This window comes from Manis pentadactyla, chromosome 10, assembly GCF_030020395.1.
Source record: "Manis pentadactyla isolate mManPen7 chromosome 10, mManPen7.hap1, whole genome shotgun sequence".
Taxonomy (NCBI): domain Eukaryota; kingdom Metazoa; phylum Chordata; class Mammalia; order Pholidota; family Manidae; genus Manis; species Manis pentadactyla.
In genome coordinates this window covers 49,144,764-49,158,192 of record NC_080028.1, presented here as the reverse complement: position 1 = coordinate 49,158,192, position 13,429 = coordinate 49,144,764, and the positions used below count along the sequence as shown (strand labels likewise).

The 13,429-nt window shown below is 34.4% G+C and overlaps 1 long non-coding RNA gene across 1 annotated transcript in view; it reads left to right on the top strand.

Annotated features, from left to right (window-relative positions):
* The first annotated feature begins 388 nt into the window (after positions 1-388).
* Positions 389-13,429, top strand: part of LOC118909793 (uncharacterized) — a 37,141-nt gene continuing 24,100 nt past the window's right edge. Inside the window, exons 1-3 of the long non-coding RNA XR_008992038.1 lie at positions 389-1,742; positions 2,749-2,821; positions 12,379-12,418. This is a non-coding gene — a long non-coding RNA (uncharacterized LOC118909793). The remainder of the gene's footprint in view (positions 1,743-2,748; positions 2,822-12,378; positions 12,419-13,429) is intronic.

Sequence of the window (13,429 nt, the reverse complement as noted above, 5' to 3'; positions counted from 1 at the left end):
TTAACCATTGGGGACTTATAGTAGAATCTCAAGTACTTCCTGCCTCCTGGGGTGCTGTGAAAAAGACTCAGAATGTTGTTTTCATCCAGGATTAACTAGAGGGAGTTTAAGGTATTGTCAAGTGTTGATCATGTACCCAAACTGGATAAAAGAAGGAAAATGAAAAGGCCTAACCATTTGAGATAAGGTGAAAGGGGTCAGTGAACCGGTGGTTTCAGTGAAGTCACAGACCATGTGATGGATGAAGTTGAATAAGCAAGCTGATGGAAGTTGTGCTCTCATTGTGTGGCGTATTTGAATTCATGATTTTAGAAATGGAATAGTTAGTGATGATAAGGGCTACAGTGTGACCATGGAATTGGGTGGGTGAGATGGAAAAGATTAGGTCTTTAGAAAAGAGGAAGGAAGTCAAGAAGTGAGGATATAAAATCAGATGGGTTATTCAAGTGGACATCTATCTCACCCAGAATGATGGCAAAACTTAGGATGGAGAGAAGTTGTAAATTGGTTGCCAGTACCTTCAGTGGATAAGGGATGAATGATACTAATGGAGTGTAAGAGAAGGTGTTAAGGCTAAATCCAAGAGCCTTGAAGAAACAGGTTGAGGTTGATAATGTTATTTTGGTGAGAAGAATTTGAGGGATTGTGTGTGCCAGGCACTCTTGCAAGGCACAAAAAACACTGTGTAAATATTGCAAGGCCCTGTCCTCTTAGAGGAGCGCACACTATAGAAGAAGACAGCCACATGTGCAGTTAGTGACAGTACAGTGAGATCCTACCTTCAAAGTATAGTGGGAGCCTCAAGGAAGTACAGGTTATGTTTAGCTGAAGAAATCATTGAAGGTTTCACAGGAGAGATAATATCTGAACTAAAAAGTTTATGTAGTTTCTCAAGTGGAGGAGGAGAAGGACATTACAGTAAGAATTATAAGATGTACGGTTCCTAACTATGACAGACAAACATAAACTCAAAATGATAGCATCCCTTCTCATAGTAAGCACTGACGTAATACGGAGTTCTCTATCATTATAATATCTCCATCTCTTAGCCAATAGTTCTATTTTTTTGTTCTAGAGTTCAACATTGTTCTCTAATGGGATGATTGAAAGCATGTATCTGGTGTGTGTATGTCCTTGTGTTTTTGGTGTTTCTTTTAAAGTTATGCTTGAAATAATATTTTACCAAAAATAAATGCAGAGGTGCTCTATAAAAAAACAAAATACAATTCTTTGATTATTTGCCATTGTTGCTGCAAACACTCCTTCAGGAAATTAAATGTCTACTATATGGGTGAAGTTCTGTTTTAAACCACAAGGATACAAAGATGAACATGATAGTCTCTGATCTCAGGGAACTCATCCTTTATTATGATCCAGGAACAAGATGTTTGGGCAGTATCAATATACTAACCACAGGGAATGCTATGACCTTTTTAAAAATCACAACTTATTTCTCTTAAATCCTCAGACGTGTTTTTAGAATGTTGATTTATTCCTTCGCTGTTTATGGAAAGAGATTTGATTTCATCAAACTGAATATAGTTAAACAAAATTTTGGTTCATTTGATAGAGTAATCTATAATAAGCCTCAAAACAAAGTATGTTTTTTCTTGAATTTAAGAGCCTTCCTAATTTTGGCTTTATTCCTCAAAGGTTGTGAACATGAGAAAAGAAGTGAAGAGAATCTGAGCTTTGGTTATCCGAAAACTTGTCAGGAGTGTGAGCAGACTGCAGTCAAAAAAGTTAGTCATTTAAACTAATATTCCTGGGACTAATAAAATCTCAAAAGTTGTCTTTATGCTGTATTTACACACAAAAGTGAAGAGTGGGGCCTAGGGGAATAATTAAATATCTTACTCATGCAGCACTTTGTTTTATATGTGGAAAGGATGTGAGATAAAATGTGCTGTGTCAGCATGTCATTATATGGTTTGGACCTTGTTTACTTTAAAGTATGTGATGAATACTTATGATTTTTTCCAAAACTCTCCTTTTGACCATTTTGGAATGAAAGCCCTTTGGGGTTGTTTATGTGTTTTATGTTATTGAAAGTTACCTTAAGATGTTGCTATAGTTTAACAAATGTACTAATACCTTGGATCAGTTATAAAGATTTTATATCACTTTATTCTTTGCATTGGTAATTAATTTGAAATTCCCAGTGTCTTGTGGAAGTGCTTATGAAAACAGTGTGTTTGTTCAACCTAAATTCTTTTGAAAATATGCTTTGTAATTTTAGTTTCACTAGTATTAGAGGAAAAATATGCCATTTGTAAGTTTTTATGCTTTAATGTGTTTTATTCTAAAAAATATTTCAGAAGACAGCCTTCCTCTCCAATATAATCAGATTTTTAACCTATATATTCCATTAATTCCAGAGAACAAGTTTTCATTTAATAAAATTTAATTCAGCCTTTAATTACAGCTTATGAAATTTGTATTATGTTAAAACAATGTGTTATTAATCTGTTAGTTAAAAAATACTATTTGGCCATCCTATGAGGGAATAGAAGGCAAACTGTTACTGTTAATAGTCATTAATATAATGCTAGGACAATGCTTCTCTTTGCCAAAAACTTGAGTTTGTTGATGAAATTTGGGTATGTATTGGGCAAGGGGAGGACAGTACAGGATGACAGAGTGTTTGTTATTTAGAGATTTATTATGCATTTTTAAGAGAAATGAGATTTTATTTGATAGGAGTCTAAGATAAATGCTTTCCTTGGCTACATATTGTATTTTATGCAGGGGTGCTGAAGATGCACTGTTAAAAAACCAGAGACGGGCACAACAATTGCTTGAAGAAATCCGTGCCATGAAGGTAAGGACTTACATGGGTGTGTACATGTGTGTGTCTCCATGTCTCCTGTCAGCCTGCACTTTGTGGGTGTGCAGGGGGTAGAGGTAAGTGGTGCTATTTACTTGAATATTAGTTTGAGTTGACTAAGACTTATTTATATGGGTCTGTTTGGTGCAGAATGTAGCACATATAGAAAATTGTAGTTTAAGCTTACATTTCTCCATGTTTTTTTATGGAATTTGTTAAAGTACTAGACTAATTTGAGCCAAACCATGCCAAACTTAACTCATGTATGTTTAATGATGCTTCATGCCTAAGGTTTTTGTTTTTACTTTAATGTTAGCCATAAAGTCTAAGAAGTTCAAGCATTGAATGTTCATGCTGTTTGGTAATGTGGAAGGTGATGTTGGAGGCTGACATCATGCTTTGCCTATTGCCAACTCAATAAATTTTTGTGTGGTGGTGTCAGCATTTTATTCAGCTCTGTAGTAACTTGAAATAAAGTTAGTGTTGGATCAAAATGATCCATATTTTTGTTTCTTTCAGCCAGACTCTTCACTAGCATAATTTTTAGGTCTTCTCAGTGCTCTTATTTGTGGAAAATTTCATTTACCAAATGACATACTATTAAATGTCTGGGAGACTGTTTTATTGCGAACTTAAAAAACAACATTTGGTACCAACAATTACCTTAATTGTAGGGTCATTTTGCATGTATATTTGACTATTACATTTTGGTATTACTTCTAAGTTTTGAGATAGATAAGAAAGCAAGACAATTCTCCAGTAATATTTTAACTGAGTTAGATTATCAAAACTTCTCACCATGTTTTCCTTTTGAAGAGATGATTAAGTGTTTTATAGGACAAAATTACCACAGTTAATCTGAGTAGAAGTTGTAGGACATGGTTTTTCTTTGGTGTGAGGTATGTTTTTTGTGACGTATTTTCATTTGTTTTATTTTCACAATACTGCCAAATTCATGGAATCCATTTGATGCATCATTCTCAAAGCTCCAATCCCCTTTTTATCCAATCATTCAGTAAAAATACCCTAAATTTGACTTCTGATTGTCATTTGGGTCAATTTGGGTTACACATTGTTTAGGCTTTTTCTTATGCTGTTTTTTTTTCCCCTATGAAATTCCTATCGAAATGAAATCTTTAGAGATATTTGTTCTGAGGATGACACTAAGATGGGAAATTACAGTTTATCCTTTTTGCCTCTTTCTCTTAACCAAGGTCCTTACTAAATTACATTCCTTTACCTAAAATTTTTCATATAATTTTTTCTGAATAGTTTATAATTATAGTCCTAAATTATCCAGAGGCTTTGAACTACTGTACAATTGCTGGTTTTATTTTATCATGGAAGGATGCATTATACATAATGAGGCTATGTGCAGTGTGTGAAGTGTTTGAGAACAGAAGATTCATTACTCTTTAGAATACTTTCCTTCTGTAACTCTCAATTGTTGCTTTAATTTAATTAATTAAAAAAGAAAATCCTGTTTGATCTATGTGTGGAAGTTGTTTTTTCTTATCCTTAAATTTCATCAGCAGTAAGAAATCAGGCTCAGTCATAGAGTTCATAGGTTTATAAGACCTTTATGAAATTGTTGCCTCATAGAAAGCTAAAATTCATAGCGTGTATGTTCCTTGCATTCATAAAATTAGTAGTGTATATATTCTTTGAATTTGTGGTAGTGGTTAGGGTAGTCTAGATTGGTTGCTCTGACTTCAACATTTTTTGTAATGTTATTTGAAAGTTGGATTAAGTTTAAATGTAGAAACCAGAATAAAAAGAATACAAGGAAGACTGTTTTCGTTACATGTCAAATTTCAATTTTCATTCATGGTTCTTTTACAGAGTTGGTCTTCCTTTCTAAATGAGGCAAATAGAGGATTTCTTAAGGAAGTGTTTATCATGTACATGGAAATATCAAAGAAATGGTTACAAGACTGAAAACTCACAGTTCCAATTTTCCAATTAAATTTGGAGAAAAACCTCTACTCATTTTTTCCAGATGGATTTTATTCCTTGGCTTATATACCACTATGTTTTTATAGCCTTGTTCATGACATACTGTCCTATACTTGTTTTCTATGATAATAGGGTGTTTTGTTGCAAGATGACTTCCTTGAAGAAAACCTGAGATATTTTTAGAAATGCGGGTTTGTGTTTTCTGGCCAAGAAAAAAACTGACCTGATCTTTATGATGCTGTTGATTCATAGGTTCTAATTTTATAGACTATAATGGATGAATACCAAGTCTTTGTTCATGCTTATGTTCAAGCAACTTTTGCCTATGTTTTCTTTTAAGTGTTTTACGGTTTCATTTTTTTAATCTGTTTTGAGTTTACTTTGTGTACGGAGTAGGCAGTAGTCCAGTTTCATTCTTTCGCATGTAGCTGTCCAGTTTTCTGAACACCAGTTGTTGAAGAGGCAGTGTTTTCCCCATTGTATATCCATGGCTCCTTTATCATATATTAATTGACCATATATGCATGGGTTTATATCTGGGCTTAATTCTTTTCCATTGATCTATGGGTCTGTTCTTATGCCAGTACCATACTGTTTCTGATTACTGTAACTTTAGAGTATAGTTTGAAGTCAGGGGGCATAATACCCCCTCTGTTGCTTTTTTCTAGTAGTGTTCATACTGAAAACTTCAGTATTAGTATAAATATTGGCTTCTGAAATAGTTCCATGTTTTTCTTCTGAAATCAGTTTGTCAACTTTCACAAATCCTTAAGTTACTTAGCTAGAGAAGAAGACGGTAAAATTAAGGCATAAAATCAGTCAGTCAATCCAAATGTACAGGAAGTCCCTTTCTCCACAGTAAATGTAATAACTAACTTTTACTGAGCATTTACTATGTGCCTGGTACTATATTGTATGTTTTATATTCATTGTCACATGAGGTAGAGATCATTATTATCCCTGTCTTATAGACTAAGAAACAGAGACTTAGAGAAGTTAAGCAATTTTCCCAAGGTCAGATAGTTGTTAGGTGGTGGACTTCACAACTGATTATATAAAGCTAGTGGTGTTAACTGTCAGATTGTACTGCTAAGACAGGAACTTCTTGAAATATATCTGGACGCTACTCTTCCTAGAGGTTGAATTCTCGAGATAATATAGTAAATATTGATACTTGCCCCCTCAGCATGAAAAAAGGCTCAAAGATGTGCAGTATGTTTTTTTTTTTTTCAGATTCTTTCATGCCTCACAGTTAAATATACGCAGTTACCTCTGCCTGCATTTTTTTTTCCCTTCTTGTTCTCTGGGCCATTACTTTTCCCTATGCTGATTATTCCTATGCACTGAGAACTTGCATATTCTTCTGTGAGACCTTGCTCAGACTGCTACCCCTTTCTTCTCTGTTTTAGAACTCTTTCTCCCTCTGTTTCATTCTTCCCTGATTTTTACATGCCCAAGTCTCTATTATTAAAAGACGTGGCTTGAGCTTGCATCAAATGTTGGGATTGCCATCCCTCATGCTCCTTCAGAGCCGGTTTCTAAGTGGTTGTTGTTAGTGGACCCCAAATAGGAAATATGATGTAGATTATGATAATAACTATATCATATCATTTGAACTTTACCACAACCCTATAAATTAAGCAGAATCTTATTTCTGGACATGGTTATAAGTGTTCTACACTGCACACATCCTTTGGATTTCAGGCTTATCATCAAATATATTCATGTAGTAGAATTTTGGAATACTTCTGGTTATGCATGCTTTTAAAAAGTTGATTGATATTTCTCTGTGTAATTTCACATACTATGATTTTGTGAGTTTTTTCTTACGAATGCTTAAAAATAATGCCTTATCCTGTAAGTATACTATGTTAATTATTTGTGTCAAATGAATATTCAGCTTGCTTGTTCTACTAAAATAATACATAACTTAATCTAAGTATAATTATTTTTGACAGTTTGACCTTTTATTTGTAAGCCAATACAAAGAATCAAGTCAGACTCACGTATTAGAGATCTTACCTAAAATCCAGGTTTACTAATAGTTTCAAGGAAACACGCAATCAGAAAGCCCAAGTGAAGCAAGGAAAGATCTGGGATTCTGTGTGGTTCCCACCTTTCTACACCAGACATGCACTTTTCTAGCCCAGAGTGGATGATATCTTGAAATAAGGAAGTCTAGTTGTTACCTCATAGCAGAGAGCATTTAAATTTTGAAACTTCTCCACACTGTACCCCAGGGTTGTATAGATAACTTACATGATATTATTCCCCAGTGTACCATGTCTCAAATCCATGGATTCTGGGTTTATTTACTATAAGCATCATTAACAAGGAACATTCTACAAAGAACATTCTTCAGGTAAGGACTTCCCCTCTAACAAAAATCATTAGTCTGTTTCCAGGAGGACCAGTTATTAGTGGATTACCACATAGATTAAACTCCTTAACCTACTTTTCCCTGAATTTCCTCCTGGTAAATATTTGAATGGATCCCAGGACAGCTGCTTTAATTCTCTCTGCAATTTTTAATAGCTCCCCTTTAGCTTTGTTTGTGTTTTCCTCCAACATTTTGGACATACTTCAAACCTACAGAAAAATTGTAATACCACAATATGATGATGATAATAGTAATAATAATAATAATACATTGTATCACATCCATGTTTGTCCCTTTGCTGGTGATGCTGAGTTATAAGTCATTTGGTTTAGATGTTGTCCACTGGATTTTGCCATTTTAAAGGCATGGTTTTTTAATACTTGCTAAGTATTTTATGTGATGTTAAGTTTGAGACTGTGACTCATACTAGTCTTCATTGCTGTAGTCTTTCATTCAGTGATGTTCTACAACAGAATCAGTTAATACTCATTTCTATTTCTCTGCTGGGATTTTTTATTGCTCTGGTAAGATTGCAGTTCATTGAGAGGAATTTTTTTTCCCTCTTATATCATTGAGGATAGTGATAACAGCCATTTCTACCTGAAGAGAGGAAAAGTGTTTATTTCCTGGTTCTTTGTATTCTGGGTACATTTGTATTTTAACCTGGATATTACGAAGATTAGGTAGTAGAGATTCTGGGTTTGCTTCCTTTTTTTTGCCAAGAGTGGTTGTTGTATGGTTTGACTTTGACTTCAAACTGTTTTTTTGGATAGCAGCTCCAGCCTCAGTTTAAGTCTTTTGTCGTGAACTACTTTGAACCTGTTCCTGCATGAGAGGTTCAGGGTTACGGATCTCTTACATGGTTCCTCCCTTTGTGGGTTTCTCTTGCTCTCTCAGTGGATAAGCTCTCCTGACTTTACTCTTCCACAAAGTGGTTCCTTTGTCACTGCTCCTGACCATGCAGACTGCAGGTAGCCTCAGGCGAAACTCTGAAGAGATGCTGACTTTGTACAGCTTCCTGTCTTTACTCCCAGGAAGCTTGGACTTGCCCTCAGAGTCTGTCTGCTTCCACGTGCCCTTCATTACCTTCAGGCAGGACTTTTTGTTGTATATCCAGGTTTTATGGTCGTTATTGGGGGAGGTGGGAGAGAAGGAGGTTAGTCACATCATCTGTTAGTATCTTAGCCTCTCATAACCAGAAATGGGAGTAACCAAAGTTGGAAGTAATTGTAAATAGCTAAGGAAAGAGGCCTGTGCACCTCAAGACACTGTAATATGAATAAGTAAGAGACTGAAGAAGAAAGAGAACCCAAGGCAGTATGTCTAGGACACCAAGAGAGGAGACTGTTTCAAGAAGGGAGTGATGAATTAGGGGTTTTTGTTGATGTTATTGTTGTTGTTTTTGAAGTTAGCAATATTATTTTCAAAGCAGAAACTCGTATTTGATCAAGATTGATAAGTTCATCAAGTTGTGGTTCCTCTGTGGTCTAGCCTACTTACCAGGATTGTGCTGATAGACTCAAAATGGTTTTTGTTGTTATTCATGTGATCTAAGCATATCTTCCCACCTCTCCTCTTCTCCCATCCTGTTACTTATGTGTAAAAAGATGTCTAACTAACTCTAAATTCTGAATTGTTTCAGTAGCTGTATTTTATTCCTTCAAGTCTGAAACTTAGAAGGGAGAAGTGTAATGTTTCTTTCTCATTGACTTCCCTTACACCATAAGCCTACCCTTATACCCTACCCAGATAGGGTCTCTTATGGCCACATGATCTGCAACAGTCAGTGCTATGACCAGTGAATCCCTTTCATAAATCTATACTTTATAAAATTATTTTTCTTAAATGCATTAAAGAAACCAAATAATAAATAACTTCTTGACATCTTTAGTTCACCTTAAAGATCTCCAGTAAATCTTTCAACTTGGCATAATATTTTTACCAAGAGGAAGCATTCATATAGCACAGGTATCAATGAGAATGGTTCCATCTATATATGACTGTTACCTTTATTTCTACTTATCCTGGCACATTTTCTCTTCTTTTTTCTTTGTTTGCCTATCTCTTATGTTGTTGGTAATCTCTTTTGGTGGTCACTTGATTAAATAGATAACTAATGTAATAGGTAAATCTGTAGGCTGAACAATGTAAAATTTAATGGCTGTTGTACTAATAGCTGTTTAAAGAAATAGCTGTTCTTGGAGAGGATGTCACTACACGGACAGGCTATTCACTGTTGGAGGGCATAAAAACTGGTGTATCCTTTTGAAACAGACATTTGGCAATATGTGTTAAGATTATTGACTAAGCATTTCCACTTTTAAGAATATATTCTACAAAATACTTCTAGATACACAAGGCTAGAGGGGAATGTTCATAAAAACATTGTAATACTGAAAAATACTATGCTTAGCATAATTAAAAAATTTTGAAATCACTAAATTACAAATTTATGTAGATTTGTATGTAAGTTATAAATCAAGATTGTAAAATTAAATGGAAAGTGAATAAAATAAGGGGAAAAGGACCCTAATAAGTTGTTTGATTTTATACATATACATGTATATTTAATGTTTTCACAAACAGATACATTGCTCTTATAACAGTAGATTTTTATTTAAATAGAGACTTAAAAAAAGTATAAAGCAATATGAATAGAAAAACTTCCTTTTTAAAAAAAATATTCTTTGTACAGCAAAAATTTATAGAAAGCAGAGATTCATTTATATTGGCATCTTAGGGATGGGTGTGGGCATGTTTGTGTATGAGTGAGCAGTGCGTTTTTATATTGTAAAAGTTTTGAGAGTTTTAATGTGTTGCTATTTAATTTTTTACAATGATTTGTTCTAAACTGATTTTTTTAAAAAGCAGAACTTTTATTGCTTGTAAAGGCAGAGCAAGATGCCCTGATTTAAAGTCCTTCTGTACTCAACTTGTGACATCTGAAATGATAAACAGGAAGCCATACTGGTATTCCAAGAGCTCGGTTATGTACTGCTCTCCTCACTCTCATGCAATTGTGGCAAATAAAAGTGGTATCCACCCTCTGTTTTTGAACATGCTTGCTTTTATTTGAAAACAAAGCAAAAGTTAGAGGTCCTTGTTGGCAAAGTGGTGAAAGTGCTATTAGCATTTACTGAGTCATTGTATATACCTAATTTTAAAATAAACTGACTTTGGAATTCCCTCAGTCTGGATAAGCCTAGTCCAGAGGCTGTTGAATGTGTAAACTGGGTTTAGGGGTTATAAGAAAGAAAGAAGTATCACAACACTTTTTAAAAAAAACATTTTTTATTTCTTTTTGTATTGTGTTGATTTGATTTTTTTATTTTGATATCAATATATAATCACATGAGCAACATTGTTGTTACCCCTCATTATCAAGTCCCCACCACATCCCCATTACAGTCACTGTCCATCAGCATAGTAAGATGCTATAGAGTCACTACTTGTCTTCTCTGTGCTATACTGCCTTCCCTGTGCCCCGCCCCTCACCCCACGTTACATGTGCTAATCGTAATGCCCCATATTCCCCTTCTCTTTTTTTTTAAGTACTGTAATTCTGGAAATTTGAACTTACAACCTTGGCAGAACATTTCTACTAACTGAAGGTATTGATACCTAAGCCATTTTAAACTATTAATTAAAAAGTTTTGGACAACTAATACTACTATCATCCCAGTATGAAATAGTGTGGTGATTGAGAGAAGAGGTAAATATTTCAACATATTTTCTTGGAAAAACACAGTAGGAGACAAAGGGCTCTCGGGAAAAGCAGTAGTAACAGTAATTAGTCGTCTCACAAAACAAAATTTTGTTTTTTATATAACTGGAATGTCACCTGAATTTTGGGTTAAATGGAGACAAGTTATTTTCAAACATTTTCATTCATTAACTTGACCACATATATTACTAGATTTCTGTTGTAATGGAAATCATGTACGCATTTTGTTTTTTTCTTATATGTCAGAATAACCAATATTGGTGATTTGGTTACTCAAAGAATTAACATTTTGTGGTAACAGGAGAAACTCAATCATGGGTTTTTTTTCTTGCATATGAAGAATTTTATTCCATTTTCTCTACCTACTAGTATATTATGTAAGCTGTGTAGTCTCCTATCAAATAAAAATAACCCCAAGGGGAATTACTGTTCCAATTTAAATGCTTTCTTTTTTAGAAGTTTACAATGAAAATGTATAGTTCACTTTTATTTTCTCATTTCTTCTATAAAAAGTAACCAGTTCCTTTACATGGTATATCTATTTTATATATAGCAGGTAGGGAGAGAAAGTCTCACTTTTTAAATTCTTTATTCTAGATGAAACTCAGTGTAGTAAAAAAAGCTTGTTATAAATAATAAAATAAAACAGCATAGTAGAACAAAACTTATTCTTTTATTCATCACAATCTAAAATAGCATTACAATTCATTAATGATTGTTTTATCTTCTTAAGACATATAACATTTGCAACCAGAAAAGAAAAACAAAAAGTACAAATGAAAACAAGATTAGGAATTTCTAGAACAGCTATTATAAATTCCATATTAAGTGCTCAGGTTAGTTAAATACATTTTAATTTAGAGCCTACTATGAATGTAGATGAATAGATTTCCACTGCCAGAGAACATGCTGTTATGGGACACAGCAACAAACATGAATCTGTGTATGATATATATATGCTACACCAGTGTTATAATCAAAGAGTTGTAGGGACCTAGAGAAGGGATTGATTAATTTAATTACTTATAGGACTTACGGAAGAGTTTATTGAACATGGGGGGTGGGGGGCGCTGAGTTGCAACTTGAAGAATTAAGTATGATTTTACTTAGGAAAAGGCAGTCTAGGTAAATAGAGCATACCAACAACAAAGCATTAGGTCTGAAAGTGCATGGTGTGATTTGAAAGCCCTGTTCAGTACTCCGCTCCTATTACAGGATTTAGTACATTGAACTTATCCCTTTATCTGTTTCCTTTTCTGAAAATAGGATGTCGTCTTTCTATCTCAAGTGCATTATAATGCACTAATTGGCATAATGCACACATTCAGCAAGTATTTCTTCAGTGAATTAATATCCTGGCTAGAATATGGAATGAATGGAAGAACATGTGGTTGGAGATAGTGCTACAATGGTAAATGAGATTACTGTTCAAAACCTTTTAGGATATGTGGATGATCAAAAGTTTTAAAATATTCATTTGTTATTTTCTAGAAAGATAAATCTGGAGGAGCATGGAGGCATGATAAACCAGGTAGGAAGCAATGACTGATTTTTTTCCTGCATTAAGGAGACATTTATTAAACCTATCTTTTTGGAAGGTAATACACCATGTGATTCATTGTTTTTTTTTTTGAGAGGGCATCTCTCATATTTATTGATCATATGGTTGTTAACAACAATAAAATTCTGTATAGGGGACTCAATGCACAATCATTAATCAACCCCAAGCCTAATTCTCAACAGTCTCCAATCTTCTGAAGCATAACAAACAAGTTTTTACATGGTGAACAAGTTCTTACATAGTGAATAAGTTCTTACATGGTGAACAGTGCAAGAGCAGTCATCACAGAAACTTTCAGTTTTGATCACGCATCATGAACTATAAATAATCAGGTCAATTAGGATTATTCGTTTGATTTTTATACTTGATTTATATGTGAATCCCACATTTCTCCCTTCTTCTTCTTCTTCTTCTTTTTAATAAAATGCTGAAGTGGTAGGTAGATGCAAGATAAAGGTAGAAAATACAGTTTAGTGCTGTAAGAGGGCAAATGTAGATGATCAGGTGTGTGCCTGTAAACTAAGTATTAATCCAAGCTAGACAAGGGCAACAAAACATCTACAGATGTAGAAGATTTCTCTCAAAACAGGGGGGTGAGGTTCTAAGCCTCACCTCTGTTGATCCCCAATTTCTCACCTGATGGCCCCCCTGCGACTGTGCCTGTCTTAGGTTGTTCCTCCCTTGAGGAAGCTTACCCGTCTCTGGCTAACCAGTCATCTTCTGGGGCCATACAGGGAAATGTAAAGTTGGCAAGTGAGAGAGAAGCAATATTCTTTGAAAAGGTTAGCCTTTTACTTTTTTGCATATTTATGCCCTGTGGCTTCTATGCCCAGCATTTGTCTTGAGGTATCTTTACCACTTGGAAAAATTATGATACTCGGTAATTTTGATATAAGGCACGAATTCTACTTAGGGGTTGTAATTATGAAGGAAGTAGAGAAGCTATAGAAGTAGCAGACGGAAGAAAACATGGGAAGATTG